At 38.8% G+C, this 23,088-nt stretch overlaps 1 non-coding gene across 1 annotated transcript; it reads left to right on the forward strand.

Moving 5' to 3' along the window:
* The first annotated feature begins 3,034 nt into the window (after positions 1-3,034).
* Positions 3,035-3,107, forward strand: TRNAG-GCC. Its single transcript has one exon. It is a non-coding gene; the product is annotated as a tRNA-Gly (tRNA).
* The last annotated feature ends 19,981 nt before the right edge of the window (positions 3,108-23,088 follow it).

Consider the following 23,088-nt stretch of genomic DNA (forward strand, 5'->3'; position numbering starts at 1 on the left):
AAAAGAGTAACCCAGAAATGAAAGTACAAAACAAGATAGCAGATGAGAGAAAGAAACGCTTCAGAAGAGGAGCCCTTAAAAGTGAGTTTAAAAGGAGCGAGAGGGATGGGGAAAGTGCCGGGGGAGGGTGAAAAGGGAGGAGGGAAGACAAAAAATGTAAAGCAAAAGGATGAAAGGCAGCAAGTAAAAGACAGAATTAAATCAGAAAGCAAAGAAAGAAAAAGAAGGTAAGTGTTTAAAAGATGGGACAGTAGGAAAAAGTTAAATAAAAAGATGGAGTGTGATTGTATAAGAGGCTTGAAAAGAAAGAGTAAGTAAAAAATTCAAGTACAATTTGGGGAAGAGGGCTGTTTAAAAAGGAGACTTCCAAGGGGGCTTCCCTGGTGGCTTCAGTTCAGTCGCTCAGTCATGTCCAGCTCTTTGGGACCCCATGGACTGCAGCACACCAGGCCTCCCTGTCCATCACCAACTCCCGGAGTTTATTCAAACTCATGTCCATTGAGTGGGTGATGCCATCCAACCATCTTATCATTTGTTGTCCCCTTCTTCTCCCACCTTCAATCTTTCCCAGCATCAGGGTTTTTTCCAATGAGTCAGTTCTTTGCGTCAGGTGTCCAAAGTATTGGAGTTTCAGCTTCAACATCAGTCCATCCAATGAATACAGGACTGATTTCCTTTAGGATGGACTGACTGATCTCCTTGCAGTCCAAGGGACTCTCAAGAATCTTCTCCAACACCACAGTTCAAAAGTATCAATTCTTCGGCACTCAGCTTTCTTTAGAGTCCAGCTCTCACATCCATACGTGACTACTGGAAAAACCATAGTTTTGATCAGACAGACCTTTGTTGGCAAAGTAATGTCTCTGCTTTTGAATATGCTATCTAGGTTGGTCATAACTTTTCTTCCAAGGAGCTAGTGTCTTTTAATTTCATGGCTACACTCAACATCTGCAGTGATTTTGGAGCCCCCAAAAATAAAAGTCTGACACTGTTTCCACTGTTTCCCCATCTATTTCCCATGAAGTGATGGGACCAGATGACATGATCTTCGTTTTCTGAATGTTGAGCTTTAAGCCAACTTTTTCACTCTCCTCTTTCACTTTGATCAAGAGGGTTTTTAGTTCCTCTTCATTTTCTGCCATAAGGGTGGTGTCATCTGTGTATCTGAGGTTATTGGTATTTCTCCCGGCAATCTTGATTCCAGCTTGTCTTCTTGGTTACCTAACTGTTAGTCACTTAATACAATTGTATCATGATTGGTCAACAGAAAATAAAGTTCTACATCACTAAAACTACCATTTAATAGAAAAACCTGTAATCACTTTTTAAAATCCAGATGCATATCAGAATTATCTTGGAATTTTTTGAAAAATACAAATGCCCAGGTATTGCTTTTTTTCTCCAGTGCTCCAGGTGTGTTTCTAATGAGCAGCTATGTTTAAAAGCAACTGGAGTATATGATGATCTTTTCCTTTTATCTAGTTTGTTTCACTTTTTCTATTTCATGTTTAGTGCTCTCATGTCATTTAGTTTATGTTTTCCAATTTCTCTTTTTTATTTTTTGATATTCTTTCTCAAGCCTTTATCAAGTATAGTAGAAAAGCCTTTGTATACATATATATATATATAGTATGGATAATATATATATTTTAGAAAGCTTATGAGTTTTTGCCTAGCTAAAAAATTTATGACATTTATGGCATTCCACTTGTTTGACTTAGTATGAATAGAATGCTAGATTTCTAATTTATACATTCACTCAGAAGTTTGATATAGTTCCATGTATTTTGCATCTGGTATTCCTGCTAAAAGTCTAGAAAGTGTATCACCTTAGTGATTTTTAAAAAATTTGAATGAGGCTTGAAACTTCTAGTCCAATTCTGAGAATATAAAGAAATACTATGTTGTAAAAGAAAAAAAAAACAGAAAATTAACATGTGATACAGTTGTTAAATATAGACTTTGTTCAAATTTCACATGCAAAAAAAGAGTGGATATATGTATAACTGATTCACTTTGCTGTACACGTGACACTAATACAACATTGTAAATCAACCCTACTCCAATACATAAAAAAAATTTTTTAAGGGATGAAGCTAGGAAAAAATATGAAATAAAAAACAAAATGTGAGTGAGAGACACTGAGGAGATTAAAAAGAGATGTTGATAAAATTAAGTATAATTGAAGGCATGGAGAGAGAGATCTGAAAGAAATCAGTTTAAAATGGTAAAATAATGATACATTGATTGATGACAATCAGATAATAGGTTGATAGATATTCATAAAGGAGAAACCGGTAGTAGTAAGACAAGACAAAGAATACAGAAAATGAGAGAGAAGAAAAGAAAGTTTTTTTCAAAGGAGACAGTAAAAGAAGAAAGGAAGAATTGAATTCTATAAAGGATGAGTCAAGGGAAAGAATGGCATACAGAAGGAGAAGGGATGTAAGAGTGTGATGGAGGATCAGTAGGAAAACCAAGTACAACTGTGTGATGTGCAAATAGTTAAAAGTAGAAGGCAATAAACGTAACATAAAGCTAAATGATTGATACCTATGTAGATAGCCAGCTAGATAGGTAGGAAATTTAGGTAGAAAAAAGTTTTTACAGGAGAAGGCAGTTGTAAGGACAAGAATGTATAAAGAAAGAGGAAAGGAAAGAAAAAAGTTTTAGGAGTAGTAATAGAAGAAATGGGGAAGGAAACGGGAAGGAGGGAAAACAAATGAAGACAAGAGTGGGGAAGGGTGGTAGGGTGGATGATGAAAGGAGGTCGGAGGAAGGAATAAGACACAAGGAAAGGGAGGAGGGACAGGAAGGAAAGAGGGAGGAGGGGCTTCCCTAGTGGTCCAGTGGCTAAGACTCTGAGCTCCCAATGCAGGGGGCCTGGGTTCCATCCCTCTAGGTAGGTAGAACTTTAAAAGTAAATCAAGTTAAGACAGTGTAAAGAAAGGAGAGAGGAATGGGGGGTGGGGGCAGGGAGAAAGAGAAGTTTAAAAAAAGTGAGTAGAAAAGCTTAAGAAAGAAGAAGAGGGACTCCCTGGTGATCCAATGGCTAAGACTCTGCACTGCCAATGCAGGGGGCCCAGGTTTGATCCCTGGTCAGGGAACTAGATTCCACATACCATAACTAAGACCCAACCAAATACACAAATATTTTAATAATAATAATAAAATTAATTTCACTTTAAAGAGAAATAGTGATGAAAAGAAAAATATTTAAAAATAGAAGATGATGCAAAAAGAATGGAAGAAGAGTGGAAAGAGGGAAGTAGGGAAGGAATGGAAGAAGGAAAGAGGAGAGAAAAGGGATGACAGAAGGGAGAGATAAAAATAGAGGAGGAAAGACAAAGAGAAAAGGACAATGGATGAAGCAGAGCTAGAAGGGACAGAAAAAAGGTTTTAAAGGACAAAAAGAAGAGGCAAGATCGAAAGGAGGAAGTGGGAGGAAAGAGAAGTTTAAAATGATGAGCCAGTAGAAAGTGTAAAATATAAAATAAATGAAACAGTGTGAAGGGCTTGAAAAGGATGCATTAATAAGAAAATTAAGCACAATCGTGGACAGTGGAGAAAGAAATCTAAAAAAAAAGCCAGTTAAAATATTTCAGTGATATAAGATTCATGGATGAATTGACAGGAGGGTAGGTTGATAACTAGGAAAGTATATAAAATATAGATAGAACCATAGATAGGTGATTGATAGATGATCAATGGTTGGATGGATGGATAGGTCTTATTTTTAAAAAGAGAACCGAGTTTCTAAAAGTCAGTACATAAAAGATAGAAAAAGAGAAAGAGAAAGAAGTTAAAAAATATTTTTCAAAGGGGCCAGTACATAGAGAATAAAAGAAAAAGGGAAGATGGACAAGACAGGATAGGATAGGGTAAAGTAGGAAAGGGAAACAGAAAGGCAGAGAGGCTGCATGCAGATAGGCACAGAGAAGAAAGAAAGGCAGAAAGGGAACAAAAAAATGATGAACAGAAATTGAATAACAGAAGGAAAGAACAAAGGAAGACATATGAAAGCAAAAAGAGAGGCTTCAAATGGAATTAATTATAAGAAAATGTAAAATAGAGAAAAATATGAGAATGAGAGACAGAAAGGAAAGAAAAAAGGAGAGTCGGAGACAGGAAAAAAAGGAAGAATGTCTCACAGGCATTTTAAAAAAGTTTTAAAAGTAGGAGCCAATTTAAGAGTAATTGACAGCTGGATATAGAGCCAGCCAGCTAGGTAGGTAGGTAGGTAGAAAGAACAGATTTTTAAAGGAGAAACCAGTAGTAAAGATAATAGCAAAATGTATAAAGAAAGGGAGAATGAAACAAATGTTTTGCAAAAGTAGTATAAACAAAGCAAAACAATGGAAGGAAGGAGGAAGGGAAGAAAGAAGGAAATGGGAGAGAGAAAGGGGGGAAGAGGAAGGAGACAGGAATGGACAGAAGGAGAGAAAAGCAAATGAAAGAGGATGAGAGAGTGAGTGTGGGTGGATGGATGGAGAAAGGAGAGGAGGTGGGGGCAAGGAAGAAAGAAATGAGGAAAGGGCAAAGGGGCAGTGGACAGTAAGGGCGAGGAAGGGATTGCGGAAGGGATGAAGTGAGGGAGGGGAGGGGGAAGACATGCATGAAGGTGGGGAAAGAAGAGAGAGAAAGACCATGAAAGAAATGGAGTGAGGAGAAGACAAAGAAAGAGGAGAAAGAGAGAAGAGGCAGGAAGGAGGGAAGAAGAAAGGGAGGGTGTAGGGAGCAAGGAGAGAAAGCTCCAAAAAAGGAACTCAGCTAAAAACAAAGATGAATGGAGAACAGCTAGGTAGTTTGGTAGGTTGATGGACAGATGGGTAAGTAGACAGGATTTTAAAAGTCAATATTAGTTTTTAAAAGTCAATATTAAAAAGATAAGAGAAACAGGTTTAAAAGAGGAAACCCAAAAAATAGATATAAGAGGAAGAGAGGGGGAAGGAAGGAAAGGAAGAAGGAGGTCAGGAAGGCAGGAAGTAGGGGAGATAGGGAGGGAAGGAGGCAGGCAGGCAGGCAATAAGTTTACAAAGGGTAGGACTTGCGTGGTGGCTCAGTGGATAAGAATCCACCTGCCAATGCAGGGGACACAGGTTCGATTCCTGGTCCAGGAAGATCCCACATGCTGTGGAGCAACCAAGCTCATGTGCCACAACTACTGAGCCCACACTCTAGAGCCTGTGAGCTGCAATTATTGAAGCTCTCATGCCCTAGAGTCTGGCTCTGCAATGAGAAGCCTGCCCACTGCAACTAGAGAGTAGGCCTTGTTTCCTGCAACTAGAGAAAGCCTGCAAGCAGAAACAAAGACCCAGCGCAACCAAAAATAAATAAAAATTTAAAAATAAAGGATGAGTCAGTAGGGAAGACAGCTAAAGAAGGGAAGAGAATGTAAGAGTGAAAATGTGGGAACCATTTTCCTACAAAAAACCTAAAACAGTTGTGTGGTGGGGGACAGATTGTAAAAGTAGGAGTCAGGAAAGCAAAGACAAAAATAAAGACAAATATAAATGGCTGAGAGCTGAATAGGTAGGTAGGCAGTTATACAGATGATAGGTAAGTAGGTAGGTAGGTATATAATTTTAAAAGTGGAAGCCAGTAAGGAGGAATGCATGAGAAAGAGAATGAGAGAGTTAGAGCAGGAAGGAAAAAATAAAAGGGGAGCCAGCAGAAAGAGAGTAAAAGGAGGATGGGAGGAAGGAAAAAGGAGGGTGGGAAGGGTAAAGATAAGGAAGGAAGGAAAATAGGAAGCAAGGATGATGGAACAGAAGAAATAATGAAGAAAGAAAGAGGTTTATAAATGATGAGTCAGTAGGGGAAAGTAAGACAAAGCAGAAAAAGACAATGTGAGAATGACGGGGAGAACCAGTAAAGCCAAGTACAATTGTGTGTGATGGAGGGAGATGGGTTTAAAAAGTAGAAGTCAGTTTTTTTAAAAAAAGAATACAATATAGATGGCTAGATGGCTAGGTAGGGAGAGGGAGAGGTAGGTACGGCAGATAGGTAGATAGATGATAGAAACATACATCCATACATCCGTGCAGACATACATACACAGAACTGATTTGGAAAAGGAGAAACCAGTGAAAAGTCAATACGTGAAAGGTAGAGAGTTGGAAAGAGAAGAAATGAAAAACTTTTTGTGGATCGCTAAATAGTAAAAAGAAAGAGAAAAGAGAGGACAGGAGACAAGATGTGTGAGGGGGGACAAAAGAGAAGGGAAGAGAACCAGATAAAAAGAAGTTTTAAGGGAAAGCAGAAAAGACTTCACTTTTAAAGAAATGAGCAAGAGAATGGGTTCAAGAGAACTTTTAAAAAGGACCAGTCAGTAAACACAATGTGAGAGGGAGGAAGGAACGAAAAGTTTGTGAAGGAAGAGTCAGTAACAAAAGCTCACGGTTCAGTTCAGAGAGATGAGGGTGTAACCTTCTGCCTCTGAGACAGTACATCACTTTAGCAGCCAGCTTTCTCCTTCCATCTTCAACTGTTAACTTCCCCTTCCAGTAGGAGGAAAGTTTCAGGTAGGCATCTTAAACAGTGCCCACCTCAAATGCTTTTTGAAAAAGAAAACATAAAAGAACTTGATGTTCACAGTATTTCAGAGGTGAGAGGAGAATGAAGATGTCTATTTCACAAATGAAATTGACTTATCACAGTAACAAAGACATCATGTTCTACCATGTCGACACCAAGGAATACACGTAACTCTAATGAAAACCCAATTAGCACACGTATGGTTTAGAATCCTTTTGTCTATTTCTAAATGATTAGAAACAGGAACGGCTGTCACCTTTTTCACAAATCAGGTATATATATGTATGGTTGCCTCAGCCAGATTTTTGAGGCACAACCAAGAATTGTCATGGCCATTGTAGGGTCTCCAGTACATGGCCTCCAGGGTCTCTAGCACAGGTATTATGCTGGTCTGCATCCCCACACAAAGAAAAAGCCATGATCTTCTTGAGCAGGACAGAGGGATGGAGTTTTTTCCTTTTTGCCAGAAGACAGTTGTGCCCCCCGCCCAGTAGAGCTTTAACTATACAAGATAATATTATGGAAGTGAGTGTCCTGCCTCCTCATCACATCTATCCTAAGGTTTCTTAACCTTGCCACTACTGGCATGTTGCACTGGATAACTGTTTATTATGGGGACCATCCCATGCATCGTATGTGTAGCATCGTACGTGGCCCCTGTCCACTAGATGCCGGGAGAAATCCCTCTCCCTGATTTGTAACAACCAAAAGTGTCTCCAGACATGTCCCAGTTCCATTGTTCTCTGGGGTATAAATTTGCCTCCCACTGAGACCTACTACATACCCTCTCCAGTTTCTCCCCATATACAGATTAGGATATGGTTCTCCCCCTAGTGGGCATAAAAGGATAAATAGAATCTATCTTGAATAACTTTGTCATCACCACTATTAATTTTTTTTTATTTTAAGCTTCTTATCCAAAGATCAAGAAAATGAGTGTCACTGCTGGTCACCAGAAGTCACACCAAGGACAAAAAAGTAATTGAAATAATTAGAAATACTAAAATAGTCATTTGTGCTTTTCTTTCCCAAAGGTGTTTTCTGGGGTAAGAGGTGTGGTTTATGTTCTTACTCCTCTAAGTGTCAGCAATATGGGCATCACTGAGGCACTTATTATAAAAGCATAGTCTCAGGCACTGCCCCACTACTGAATCAGAACCTGCATTTTCACAAGACCCCAGTGCATGACATGCACATTGACATTTGGGGAACACTGGCTTCCATAGCCCTATGGAGGCAGAATAAAGTAAGGGTGCTTGGATGACTGTCCTCTGCCTCCTCTGGTCTTCAGAGACATGCCCTTATATCAAATGAGATAGTGCTTGGCCTGTCATCATTCACAATTAAATTGGCCATCACTGCAATGACTCATGGTCTGGTCTCACTGAGCTTAGTAGAACCCTCTAGATTTCCCACTCCACCTGAGTCCTGACTGCCTGTTCCATAACACTCTGGGAGGAGCCCTCTTACCGCCAGCCCAGTGACTCCCCTTGACGAGCTTCCCAGCTAGACCCTCAGCCCTTTCTGGGCCATGTATATACCACATGGGAACCAAGAGTGGCTTAAGTAAAACCTCAAGGGGAAATAGGGAGAGGTTGGTCAAATGGTACACATTTTCAGCTGTAAGATGAATAAGGTCTGAGGATCTGATGTATAACATGGTGACTATAGTTGAAAACACTGTATTGTATAATTGAAATTTGCCAAGAACAACATGATAAATATGTGAGGTGATGGATGTGTTAATTAACTAAATGTGTGAGGGGGGAGAAATCCTTTCACAGTATACATATGTATCAAATCACCACAATGTACACTTTAGCTATCTTACAATTTTATGTGTCCATTATATAAGTCAGTAAAGCTGAAATGTTTTAAAACTGAAAGAAAAAGAAAGCAAAACTTCAGCGAGAGCCTTGCTCTGCCTGACCACACTGTATTACAAAGTTTGGGGTCCATGACCCCAGTGAGGAGGAAGAGTCAGAGTAGGGGTAGCCAAGGAAATCTCTTTCTAGAGTCTTAAACAGAGAGCTGAGCAATAGTTCTTCTTTTCTCTCTGTTAACCTCAGTTATCTGAAGCACCAAGGCCCAAAGTAAGCAAAATGTGAAGCCCTGTCTGATTTCTTTGGTCTCTAGTCACTCTCACCACCTTTCCATTTTCCCACCATCTCTGAGCTGCTAAAGGAGTGGACATTTTCCCCCTAACTTTCCTAAAGTCATATCCTTTTTCTTCCTAAGCCCAGATAACTCTTATTTGATAAGCTAAGGGTATCTCCAGGACACTATGAAGAATTTCCTCAACTAAGTATTCTAGGATGTTTCTACACAAAAAGGAAGATAAAATTTAAGGAAATTCTTGAGACAGCTGCATGGCTTGCCAGGCATAATGTTTTGGTTGTGTCATCATTTGGGGGGATGACAGATACTGAATATTACCTGGGTGTTCATCATGGCATTTGTCCTGTTAAAAATTCTAACCTCTCCTTCCTTCCCTAGCTCTACTCCCAGGTAAGTGAAAGCCTATGAAAGATGAGGGTAGAGATCTTGTACTTAGTCAAAAATGAAAAAGTAATATAAAAATTTAAAAATAGCCCTGTTACATAATGGCTGTTTCTCATTTCTCAAGCACCCAAAGTGAGTACAACAAAAGGTGGTCTCCAGACCTACATCTAGAAGGCATGATCACCATAAAAATGTGTAAAATATAGAAAAATATGTAATATATATAATGTGACAACGTAATAAACTTGGGCAAAAGGCATGAACAAACATTTTACTGAAGATACACAGATGGCAAATAAGCACACAAAACACTGTTTAATATCATTATTCCTTAGGGAAATAAAAATGAAACCACAATGATATACCGCTATGCACCCAGTAGAATGTCTAGTAGAATTTAAGTAACTGACCATACTAAGTATTTGCAAGGACTTGAAGCAAGTAGAACAGTCTGACATTGCAGGTGGAATGTAAAATGGTACAACCACTGTGGAAAACATTTTGGCATCTCAAGTTAAACTACATCTGCCATGTGATTCAGTCATTTTATTCCTAGGTAGGTGCCCACAAGATATGAAAATATATGTTCAGATAAAGACTTGTACATCAGTGTCCATAGCAGCATTATAGTCAAATTGGAAACAACCTAAATGCCCTTCAGCAGGCAAATGGATAAACTAGTGTATCCATACCATGGGATACTACTCAGAAATAAAAAGGAATAAAGTATTAATACAGGCAACAATATTGATGAATATCAAAATATGCTGAATGAAGGAAGCCAGATCACTACCCTCCCCCGACAAAAAAAGGGTGGTACAACCCCTGTTTGATTCCATTTATAGTAAACTCTAGAGAATGCAAACTAATTTATAGTAAAGCAGATCAGTGATTGCCTGGGAGATAGGAGAAGAGAGAGGGATGAACTATACCGGGGCACAAGGAAACTTTTGGGGATGATGTAAATGTTTACCTTGATTGTGGTGATGGTTTTGAGGGTATATATATATATGCCAAAGCCAAATGGTACATTTTAAATATGTTCAGTTTATTGTACTTCAGTTACAGTTCAATCAAGTTTAAAAATTAAATGATTTCTCTTTCATTTGCCTATAGGACCATCCCAGCATTTGTATAGTTCTGTAAAGACTCCTGAAAGATCAACCTTGTTGCATTCTCCACATGATGTACAGAGTAACACAACAGAACAAAAGGTAGAAAGCTGTATGTCTCAGGTGCTTTGTATTGGCCACTCATTTATCTGGTTAATTTTTCTTTCTAGGGGATATCCGCATTCACTGAGCATGGTACTGATTGGTTAGAAATAATGGAGTTCTACACAGATCTGAACCGTCTTCCTGGTAGAGAAGGTTCTGAGTCAGCTTCATGCTAAATGTACCATGTAGTTGAGCAGAAACTAACAAATATTTGATGATGATAATGATGATGATGACGATAGCTAATGTTTATTGACAACCTGCTGTGGGCCAGGTCCTAGTAAAAGGTAGGGAAAGGTAGAAGGAAGGAAAAGGGGGGAAAGTAGGTGACAAAGATAGAAAAGACATCACTGCTCTTGGGGATGCACTGTCCAGGGATCAGACACATAAACAAAAGTCCTTACAGTCAAATGAGAGGAGACTTTTGCTTTGTATAAAATACGAAGCACAGAAAGTATGGAGAAATAGCCCTGCCTAGAGAAATCTAAAAAAGCTTTATAAAAGGAGGGCTTCATTGAATTAGGTCTTGAAACATGAGTGGGAAGTTTTCAGATGAGTAAGGATGTAGTGAGGCAGTATTGCAGACCAGCTTACAGTGTTAAGTGAAAGCATGAAAGTTCAAGCCAGCAAAACCAGAGCAGTGGGACAGAAGAGACTGACATGGCGGCTGAAGCCAGAACTTTGCATCCCTTGCTGAAGTAGGAGTTTATTCTCTCAGTAGTAGAAAGCCATTGCCGGTTTTTGAGTAGGATGTGAGATAAGAATGATTTGGGTTTTAAAAGATACTCTAGTTGCAGTGTGAGATAGCTACATAGAGGAGATTAGAGGCAAGATCCTTTTGAGTCTACTGGGATAGTCCAGATAAAAATGATAAAGGGGTGAACTAAGGCTGTGACAATGAGGGTGAACCAGAGGCCACAGATTTAAGATATTTCAGAGTCAGAGTATGTCAGGATTTGGTGACTCAACAGATATGTGGACCCAGAGAAAAGGAGATGACAACGATGGTGATGATTTAATTTTTGTGTGCAGGTTTTGTATGCTCTCATAGTGCTGAGGCCTACTTCTATCTCAGAACTCATTATCCTCCATCATATTTGTTTGTCTTTTCTACTGGGTGATAAACTTCTTGAGGTCAGGAATTATGTATCTTAGTTCCAGGCAGTGTACTCAATAAACATTAGACTGGATTAAACTACCCTTATCTGAAACAAACAGAGCAATTCTATGCTTTCTGGAATGGAGCACTGGATTATTATTATTGGTTATAGGATTATTATACCTATAACCAAAATGTGGAAGACAGACAAGTAGCAAGTTTGAAAAGACAGGAAAAGATAGCATACCTGGGTACAATATAAGCTTCATTTTAAACTAGTTAAAGTGAGGTACCTGTAAAAGATATCCACTAAGAGGTTAATAATAGGTGTTAGCATTGAGACCAGCACCTAGTAGAGAGGTAGAGATGAGGGGAAGGGGGAGATAAGATACTGTATTACTCTGATCAGAAAACATGTCTTTTAGAAGAATAGTTACTAATTAATTTTTTTCTTGAATGTTAAACCATACAGAAAGATAGAGAAACAATTAGGACATCATATCCTTCAAATAATGGAGGTAAGAAAATGAACAATATTTATAATTGCTCTGATATCTTTTAGTTAAATAATTCATTTTGTCATATAGTCTTCCAGGTTATGCTTTTTTCTCTGATTATAAAATCCATGATTAATTTGATAAAGGAAGATAGAAGAATTATTCATGGTTGTAAATATAAGCATCACATTTTTAAGTGATTGCTGGGAGAATAGGCCTTCTGGAATCAACAAGGTGTGAGGAAGTTAGAGTCTCTGCTGTGACTGCCTCTGTAAGTTCCTGACAATGCGGCCATTAGAGAGTTTCAGTGAAGAGAATTCTCCCCAGGAAGGTCTCTTTTACCATCTTTTCTCCCCAGACATAAAAATCCATCCTGTTTCCCATCTCCCAGGGCTGGACTAGAGATTAGCTAAGTCTCTGTTCGTCTCCGTAAAAGATTCCCATGCGTAACCTCCACACTTACCAAGAGCGCTGGGACATCTTCACCTGGGCGGCCCATGAGTACCTCAGATCCAACATGTGCAAAACCAGATTCATCCCCAAACCAGCGCTCTGTTCCTCCTAACTTTATTCAGGCACAAAACCTGAGTCATTTTTGACTCTTTGCTATTTGCTCCAGTCCAGTCTGCCTCCTTAAATTCTCTCATAACTTTCCCTTCCTTTCCATTCATGCTTTCTGTGCCATTAAGCACTGTAATAATTAGTCTCCAATCTCTTTTTCTTGTTGATCTGTCCTACATTTTGCTGTGAATGTAACCTTCCTGAAATACAGCTTTGGACATATAATTCCTCTACCCGAAAGTCCTCTGTGGTTCCCCTTTACTTACTGAATGAAGTGCAGAACAGTTTGTTCTAGGGCAGGGGAGTGGTGGGAAGTTTAGCTGGCAAAGTAACTTAGAGCCAGGGAGTGCAGGCTTGTCCCTAATGGCAGCAGTGGGCCCCTGGAAGCTGGTAAGCCCGGGACTTCACAAAAAGGCATCTTATACTCGGAGATACTGCCTTAACTTCCATAAATAAATACATTCTTGATTATGGTAATTTTAGACTTTATGGCAGCCCAGCAAGGAGAACTATATGATTTTTTCATATTTAAAGTTACCTCTTCTTTTCCCTAGAAATTACTACACTTCAGAGTCCAGGTATTTCTGCAAAAACACCAAGTATCTGTAGATACTCTCTACAGGATACTTCAAAACAACAGGCAAGTAACTTTTCTTTTGTCCCAGATACACACAGAACCAATGAAGTATAAAATGAGGATCAAGATTGACATAACACAATTTCATTCATTAAATGACAGTTCAGAACAGTCTTATTCCCTGAAATTAACCATCCTATAGTAAGAATTTATTTTTAAAAATTGAAATGCAAATCCACAGTAATAATCCTGTCACTTCAGACTTCCAGTGCTTATGGCTATCTGTTGTATTAGTGTTGCCATACTCTAAGTGTAGGGACATATCAATAACAACTAGTAAGCTAACAAAAGAAAAACGGTGAGCCTGAGGTTTTAAATGTGTTAAATAGATCCAAAATTTGAATACTTGTCTCAATCTTAATAGAAATTACCAGAAACAATGTGAGTGTTCTCACTTAGCTCTTAGATATGTAAGCTTCTTAAAAGATGAGCTTCAAGTCTATTCACACAGGAAGCAGCATACTGGACTTTCGTAAATCATTTCTCTTCTCATGCTGATGGGTTGTACAGAAACAGCCATACGGCCTCACCCTCTCCCCTTTGTGGTCAGTGATCACTCAGTGGGAAATTGACAACAAACATTTAGGGCACAGCCTCTGGTCACAGCATCTGTCATCTCTGTGGGTCACCAATTGCTTATTCACTTTCAGACTCAAACCCACATCCTTGGCTCTGTTAGCACTGTATTAAATGACTCACCTGTTCTAAAAAGTTAACACAGTTTCCTATATCCTATGTTAAATGCACAGTAAGTGACAGACTCAATTATATGTAACTCTTCCAATGTAACATGTTAGCCACAATATGCTTTTCTATATAAACAATATTTAAGAAACACCTGCTATGTCCAGGGTGCTGTGCTACTGTCTTAACATCCATAATCTGTATCCTCAGTATCTGAAGAAAGAATCTTAACTACCTTAAGACAGTATATTAGTTGCACATCTGGAGTTAATAACTTTTTTCACTTGCCTCACTATGCACGTATGCTAAGTTGCTTCAGTCGTGTCTGACTCTATGTGACCCTATGGACAGCAGCCCACCAGGCTCCTCTGTATACAGGATTCTCTGGGCAAGAATACTGGAGTGGGTTGTCATTTCCTTCTCCATGCCTCACTATAGAGTCAGAAAAAAAATATTTTCTGAGTGTAGTATGGATGGCAAACTTAATACTATCAGTACATATGTTACCCCCCAAATAAGCAATAAACAAATTTAGACCATCTGTTTTTTAAGGCTGTAAAATACATTGGACAATATGAGTAAGTCACATTGTCACAAATACCTAATGCTGTTTGAGAAATAGTATGACCACTTTTATCACAACAAAATCCAATACTATTTTCCAGCTTATTTCACCCATCTCATCAGTGTCAAGAAATGTACTTCTGGTGGCTTGTGTTCACTTCTCAGGCCTAGGAAAAAAGAAAGTCTACTCTGTTGGATTTCTCTTCCTGTATGATTACCTAATGTAGAGCTCTTGGCCAACTGAGAGAGCCACATCCCACGTATGCAGAAAAGCTGCTCTCTGCCTTCCAGCTCCCTCACAGCATTCCCCCTGTACTTAACTTTCTTTAAAACCCACATATATTCTTTTTAGCTATTCAACTGATTACCTTCCATGCTGCTCAGTGCACTCCTCAGTTAACTAATTTTAGCATACTAGAAATTCTATAAGTCTTTGAATTATGTAAGTAATGGAAACCAAATAAAACGTGTATATTTATGATAGACTTCTAAAATCACTTTATTAAATTTCTTTTTTTTTAAATTTCTGTGAGACATAGGTGATGTTCAAATTCTTTGAAAACTTCTTTAAGGAATTTTTTTTGTTTTCATTTTTCTTGTGGCATGTATAGGTGACACGTGCTGATTTGAATGGGGAAAAGGCCAAGAAATCAAGCTTAAACTATGAGCCAGGTAAACATTATCAACAGCTATTAAGGAAATCCTGCAATCCATTAATACATACAACTAACATATACTAAGCTTTTGCTACACGCCATGCACTATACTAATTATTGAACAAAGTAGAGAAGCCATGGTTCCTACCCTGAATTTTACAGTGTAGTATAGAACAGTCATGCCAGTAATCACAACACAATGTAATAAGTGCAATAAAGGAGGTAAATACAAAGTCCACTGGAAGCATAGGGGAGACAAGGAAGCTTTTACAGAAGATGCCACAATTGAGCTCAGACATGAAGGATGAGAAATAATTTTCTAAGCAGACAAATGGAAAGAGAACTTCCAGGAGAAAGGAATACATTCACCAAGATATATACATTAGAGCCTGTGGGTTTGTGGAAATGCAGATTTTTTTTTTCAGAATTGTTTTAGCTAAAAGTTCAAGTCAGAGAATTACAGAATATGAAGCTTGACTTGTAGATATCTGTTGATCATTAAGATTCTGGTAAGCTGTGCCAGGAGATCTACCTTTTATCCTATTATTGAAGTACAACTATTAAAGAATATTGACAGGAACCTAATATGGTCAGAATTTGCCTTTTCTACCCACAGAGATAGAAAATGAACTTCTGGTTACCAAAGGGGAAAGTGTTTGGGGGGGATGAATAAATTAGGAGTTTGGGATTAACAGGTATGCACTACTATATATGAAGTAGATATACAACAAGGACCTACTGCATAGCATGGGGAACTATATTCAATATCTTGTAATAACCTATAATGGAAAAGAATCTGAAAAGGGATGTATATATATAATATACATATAATATATGTATAACTGAATTATTTTGTTGTACACCTGAGACTAACACAACATTGTAAATTAATTATACTTCAAAAAATGACCCAAAAGAGAAAAAAAGAATTTGCCTTTTCTAAAAAAGGAAAGCTGAATCAGAGGTGAGGAGACTTGAGACAATGAGACAATAAAAATAATAGCATATTGAACACTCACTATGTACCAGGTACTATGCTAAACTGTATTCTCTCATTTAACCCTCTGAACAACAAAACTATCTTACCTACCATTTTACATATGAATAAACTAAGTCTCAGAGTTGTAAAATTATCATGCCCAAGATTTCATATAACATGTGGCAAAGTTTTAAAAGCCAGGTCTATCTTACTCAGCCAATCCTAACCACAATACAACACTGCCCCTTATTACAATTAAGAGGCTATTATAATAGTCAAAGCTAGAAATGAGTCCTGAACAAAGTCAGTGGCAGTAAGATGAACAGCTGGGCACAGATTTGACTCAGACTAAGAAAGGCAAATGGATGAGATCTGGCTACTGATTGAATATGGGAGAAGAACGAATTGAAGACAACACCCATATTTCTAGTACAGGCAACTTAATGGATTGTGGTGCCATTCAATAGATAGGCAATACAGAAAGATGAACAAGTTTGGAAGACAAATATTTAGTTCAGCTTTGAATATATTGAGTTGCATCCTGAGGGCATCCAAGTGGGACATCTAAGTGGAGCAGTCAAGGGGGCAGTTATAGGTATTGGTCTGGGATGCATGGGAGAAGAAATGAAAGGAACGCCTTATGTCAAAACCTATGGGAAATAATAAAAGCTGTTCCCATAGGTTTGATATAAATGTTCTTTTTAAGGTAGGTTATACTTTCTCCTCTTTATTCCATCTTTGATCTAAGAGTTATCCATAAGTATGTTTTTTAATTATCAAGAAATTCATATTTTCAGTCACGTTTTTAAAGTTAGATTCAGAGAATGTAGCCTGTAAATATTCGACATGTTGAAGTTGTTGACATTTCCTTTGTGGCCAAATATGTGACTGATATTTTGAAAGTGTTCCATAGACATACAAAAAATATATATTCTCTATTTAAAGGCTGTAAGGCTCTAAATGAATTTTAAATTCTATTTATTGATTGTATTATTCAACTGTTATATGTCTTTACTGATTTTTTGGTCTACTATTTGCTGAATAAGAAATCACCCTAAAACCTGGCAGCTTAAAGAAACATTATCTCACAGTTTCTGTGGTTAGGAATACAGAAACAACTTAGCTGGGTGGTTCTGATTCAGGGGCTCTCATGAGGTTACAGTCAAGATGTCATCCAGGGCTGCTTCAGTCATCTAAAGTCTTGACTGGGACTGAAGAAGTCACTTCCAAGGTGGCTTACTCACATGGCTGTTGGCAAGAGGTCTCAGTTCCTCACCATGTGGGCATCTGCATACATCTGTCAGTATCCTCATGATATGGCATCTGGCTTCTCCCAGAGTGGGTGGTCCAAGAGAGAGGGGCTGAAGCCACACTATATTTTATAGCCTAGTCTCAGCACACTCTCACTTCCACTCTATTCATTGGAAGCAAGTCTCTAAGTACAACCCACACTCAAGGGGGAAAAAATTAACCCCCACCACTTGGAGAGAGTATTATCAAAGAATTTGTAGACATATTTTAAAAACACCACAACAGTATTATCTTCACACTTATTTTTTCAGGTATGTGCACTATTAATTCCAGCTCCTTCCTTTCAAAACTGTACACACTCAAACATACACTCACAAAGAAACTTAAGAAAGTACACAGAATTGAAGTTAACTTTGATGCAAATCATTGGAATTCATTGATTATTCAAAATACATGTTATATTTATTGGGAGAACAATAGCTATTCACCTTGACTTTGAATTGACTTTTAATTGGTAACGTTACGTTTTATTATTCAAAGTATTCTGTTTAAGACTGTTTAGTCATGTATGTGCATGACTCATGGCCTTCCTCAATGGCTCAGAGGTAAAGAATCAGCCTGCAATGCAGGGGACACAGGTTCAATCCTTGAATTGGGAGGATGCCCTGGGGAAGGACATGGCAACCCACTCCAGGATTCTTGCCTGGAGAATCCCATGGACAAAGGAGCCTGGTGGGCTACAGTCCATAGGGTTGCACAGAGTTGGACGCGACCAAAGCGACTTAGCACGCACACACATGCATAACTCACATACACCATCCCAGTATTCCTATGGACATATTCTGCATGAAGACTTGCTTTAATATCATTATCCAGAAATAGTTACTAAAATCCACTTATGGAACTTTGCTAGATGGCATACAAAGCATGTTAGTATCTAAATGGGAAGAGATTAATGACAGGAATGCTAATGAACAAACATTGAGCCAACACATATGTTAAAGAATTACTTGAACAAATAAATGTTCTTGAGTCCTTACTGTATGCCAGGCACTGTAAACTAGTACAATACAGCATAGTAAGTCCTATAACAGAGGTATGTATAGGGCGCTTCAGGAGCTTGACAGAGAACGCCTGTCTGTCTGGGCAGATATAAAGGAAGGCTCTCTGAAGGAGGTGACACAAGCTGAATGAGTCCTAAAGGATGAGAAGTTTTAAAAAGGGACACGAGTTACAAGGGAAATAGTGAAGGCAGAGGAACTGTGTGTTGTTCAGTACTTCTGGAGCAGAGAATATAATATAATGGTGACCATAGATGAGGCTGAGGTAGGCACTCACCCCAAATCTTAAGGTATTTGATGCCTGTCTGGTAGTCCCTGGAGGATTTAAAAAGAGAGTTGACAGCAGGGATGAAAGACCTATTAAGGGACTTCCCTGGTGGTCCAGTGGGTAAGACTCTGAGCTCCTAATGCAGGAGGTCCAGGTTCAATCCCTGATCAGGGAACGAGATGCCACATGCTGTAACAAAAAGTCCCATTTGCCACAACGAAGATGGAAGATCCTGAGGCTGCAACTAAGACCCAGCACAGCCAAATAAATAAATAAAAGTATTTTTTTTAAAGAAGACCTATTAAGATATGTTAATTACAATTTTACAAGTAGCCTGTGAAGGATACCAACAAATAGTAATTTTTTTTTCCTCTCTGAAAATTCATCTGCAGCTCCTGGAGTCTCCTTTATTCACGACTCACCCATTAAGTAAGTATCGAAGAAAGCTAATAAAGGAATGTGTTATTTTAAATTAATATTTAAATAATTACACAAGAGTGCTGCTTGAATCCTCTACTCTTGTAGTTTTACTTGTCTGTAGTAAAACTCACCTTTTGCAACCTCTCAGGACTAAGCTAAAATTGTAAAGTAGGCAAAGTTAATCATTCATGCTCTTCCAGTTCCTTCTCTGATCTCACTTTAGCCCTGGGCTCTCCTCATAGGCAATACTTTGACTCCTCTTTCACGTAGCACTACTATTTCTAGGATCTGGATCTGTTCTTTTCTCCTGTCGCCACTCAAAAATGCATTACTTGTACCATTTGAGGTTATTGGTTTTCCAATGATGCTAAATTAGTTTACCATATAGTATTAATGAGGTAATCTGTTACCCCCTAAGGATATTTGCATTTTCATCCAAAGTAAATCAATCTCTTATGATCTAAAATAAAGGCCAGTGGAGAAGTTTTCTTTTGGCCTGGGGCCTTTCAGCTCTCAGACATCGGTGGCCACCCATTCTGCTGTTGTCCTGTTCCCCTCAAACTTGAATAATAGTTCATGCATATAAAATACCTCCTGATGGAACATACATACCTAATACTATCATCTTTTATAAACCCTCAACAAACCAAATTAGGTTCAGGATAATTTTTATAAATCCCAAACTCGGATGAATTGGTTAGGTAAAGGGAAGTAGTGTATGGTGGTAAATGGTGTTGATGTTCATACCAGACTTCTTAGAAAAGGATTTTGAGGTAGGAGTAATTGCAGTCAGTTTGATTTATGGAGGGCTCATGGGGTACAAGGATGCTGAAGGAAGGAAACTGACTAGCTCAGTATCAAGGTAGTTTCAAGAAATAAAGGTGAGAGAATGTGTGCATTATAAAGTGTTAATTCCTGCCTGCCTCTTCTTCCTGTCCGCACTATCATCCTAGACTACAGAATCACTTGAGTCTTTTCAACAGCAAATGTTCTGGATAGCCCTTTATTATAAAAATCAGCTAAGATGAAGAGCTATGCACATGACCCAGAGCTGCTCTCTCATTCCTCACAAATACACAAGTTAAGATACCTTTAGCTGAGCCTAGGACAATTCCAAGCCAGAACACAAGAAAACACAGCTAGAATACCATCTGGTATGGCTCTGCCCATTGCACCCATGCCACACCTCTTTACCTTAGAGGAAAGAACACAGGTTCAAGGCCTTTGGCTTAGTCCTCTTGATCTGATGCAGCTCCTTGCTCCCTGAGACTCAAGTGTGGGTGCATTATGTCTATTCCATCACCTACCTCCTCTCTCTTCTCTTCTTCCACCTCCTTAGTTCTCTGTTTTTTCTAATGCTAGCATAAAAGACATACACAGTAAACTTCAGTTCAGTTCAGTTGCTCAGTCGTGTCCGACTCTTTGCAACCCCATGAACCACAGAACACCAGGCCTCCTTGTCCACTACCAACTCCGGGACTCCACCCAAACCCATGTCCATCGAGTCGGTGATGCCATCCAACCATCTCATCCTCTGTCGTCTCCTTCTCCTCCTGCCCTCAATCTTTCCCAGCATCAGGATCTTTCCAAATGAGTCAGCTGTTCGCATCAGGTGGGCAAAGAATTGGAGTTTCAGCTTCAACATCAGTCCTTCCAATGAACACCCAGGACTGATCTCCTTTAGGATGGACTAGTTGGATCTCCTTGCAGTCCAAGGGACTCTCAAGAATCTTCTCCAACACCACAGTTCAAAAGCATCAATTCTTCAGCACTCAGCTTTCTTTATAGTCCAACTCTCACATCCATACATGACCACAGGAAAAACCATAGCCTTAACTAGATGGACCTTTGTTGACAAAGTAATGTCTCTGCTTTTTAATATGCTGTCTATGTGGGTCATAACTTTCCTTCCAAGGAGTAAGTGTCTTTTAATTTCATGGCTGCAATCACCATCTGCAGTGATTTTGGAGCCAGAAAAGTAAAGTCTGACACTGTTTCCACTGTTTCCCCATCTATTTCCCATGAAGTGATGGGACCAGATGCCATGATCTTCGTTTTCTGAATGTTGAACTTTAGGCCAACTTTTTCACTCTCCTCTTTCACTTTCATCAAGAGGCTCTTCAGTTCCTGTTCACTTTCTGCTATAAGGGTGGTGTCATCTGCATATCTGAGGTTATTGATATTTCTCTCAGCAATCTTGATTCCAGCTTGTGCTTCATCCAGCCCAGCATTTCTCATGATGAACTCTGCATATAAGTTAAATAAGCAGGATGACAATATACAGCCTTGACGTACTCCTTTCCCTATTTGGAACCAGTCTGTTGTTCCGTGTCCAGTTCTAACTGTTGCTTCCTGACCTGCATAAAGGTTTCTCAAGAGGCAGGTCAGGTGAGCTTAATAAAATAGAAGTAGGAACCAAAAAAGTCAGGACAAGAGGATGCTAATGTGATAAGATAGTGATGGGGTAAACAGTAGTAATAATTAAACAGATTTGGTGATAGAATGGACCACACGTATGTATGATCAGGAGGTATCAGGCATCACCCCAAGCTAGGGGCCTGAGGTACCAATAGAGGATCACCAATTAAATTAAAACTTAGATATTCAGAAGGACTAGGCAGACGGACTAAAATGTAGTCTTGTTACATTAATCTTCAAGGGGTGATTGGCCAGTTATTTTCTGGACTAAAGTAAGGCTGTATGGAGGAAAAGGTTAGGAACAGAAAGGTTAGGTTTATAGTTTTATAACATGGAAAATTAAACTGTGAAAAACTGGGCCTTATCTTTGGGGCTTCTAAAGTAATTGTCATTAGTATCACTGCCCTCTTTATTTAAGAAGTAAAGAGTTGGCAGTACAAACGACCTAAACCTTTGACACTTTAGTAGTATCAACCTATCAGGGAAAACCACTGAAGACTAGAGAAAAGTGGATGTAATATCATGGCACTCCTAGACTTGTGGTGGAACTTTCCCACATAACAATGAGTTTATTTGCATGTTTCTGCTCAGTTGACTCCAATGAGAAACTGATAATTCGGGGCAAACTGCAGATTTGTATCCAATATTACAACTAGTTTCTAGTGGTCTTATTTAAGGTTTTTTTATCTATAAGGTTAGTTTTGTTCTTAGGTCTGTGCTGTTTCCTTTTATCTTAAAGTATGCCTTTGGGACAGAAAGTCTGGAGACAGGTAGAAACATACATAGAACTCCACTTGCTGCCTATGGTATGAGGTTAGGGAGAGCAGGAAAAAACAGAATCCGGGTGCGTTAGATTGCAGAGGATCTACAAAAAGGAAATTGTGCTGGAGATGGCCTGAGAAACTGGGTCTCAGAAAAATTAATGAAGCCAAAGGATAGGAACTATGTCACTGATGGTGAGCATTCGTGTTCTAGGTTCCATACTGCAAAAAGGTATTAATCCTAGGATGCGCTATTGCTGCCTAACCCTAGCTGAGACCTTTTCCTACTAGTGTTAAAGTTGTCATTTCACAGTCTGACTGTATGTCTCAAAATTGGATTGTTAGGCCTTGGTAGAAAAAAGTAAATTTGATAACATAAGGGCAGGCCAAGTAAAAATGAAAATAGAGCACCATGTTTCCTTTAAGAGGGTCAAGAGGTTATGGCAAGGGGTCCATGGAGGCAGTAAAATATGAAAGTAAATCGGACTTAGGCTTTGGGTTTTTTTTTAACTTTTTGTTATCCTATAATCTACATAATTTTGCTGTTCTCTTGCTACAATTTAATAAAATATAATTTTAGTTCCATGTAGTAGATTAGAATAAATAATCCTGATTAGAACATAGAAGAGAATATTGTGATACCTAGAAAGGGGCTCCATCTAATTTGGCTTTGCATGTCATCTGAAACCCATTATTTTAATGTCATTGTCAGTAATCATACATAGATCTTCTACTGTGGGGTGAGGAGAGGAGATTAGGAATTTTGAGGGGGTGAATAGAAAGTGAATTATCAGAAAGCTCTGATCAAGCAGGGCAGGTGGAAAGAACTTGCCCATCCCCTGTCTTTCCAACCCCATGCTCTTCTCAACTCACTATGAACAAACATGGCTAAGGTGGATCAAGAGTGGCAATATCAAGTGTTAGTTTATACAGCACCTATTATTCTACTGTTTATGCTGCAATTATTCTGCATAAT

The sequence above is a fragment of the Oryx dammah genome, unplaced genomic scaffold, assembly GCF_014754425.2.
Source record: "Oryx dammah isolate SB20612 unplaced genomic scaffold, SCBI_Odam_1.1 HiC_scaffold_23, whole genome shotgun sequence".
Classification (NCBI taxonomy): domain Eukaryota; kingdom Metazoa; phylum Chordata; class Mammalia; order Artiodactyla; family Bovidae; genus Oryx; species Oryx dammah.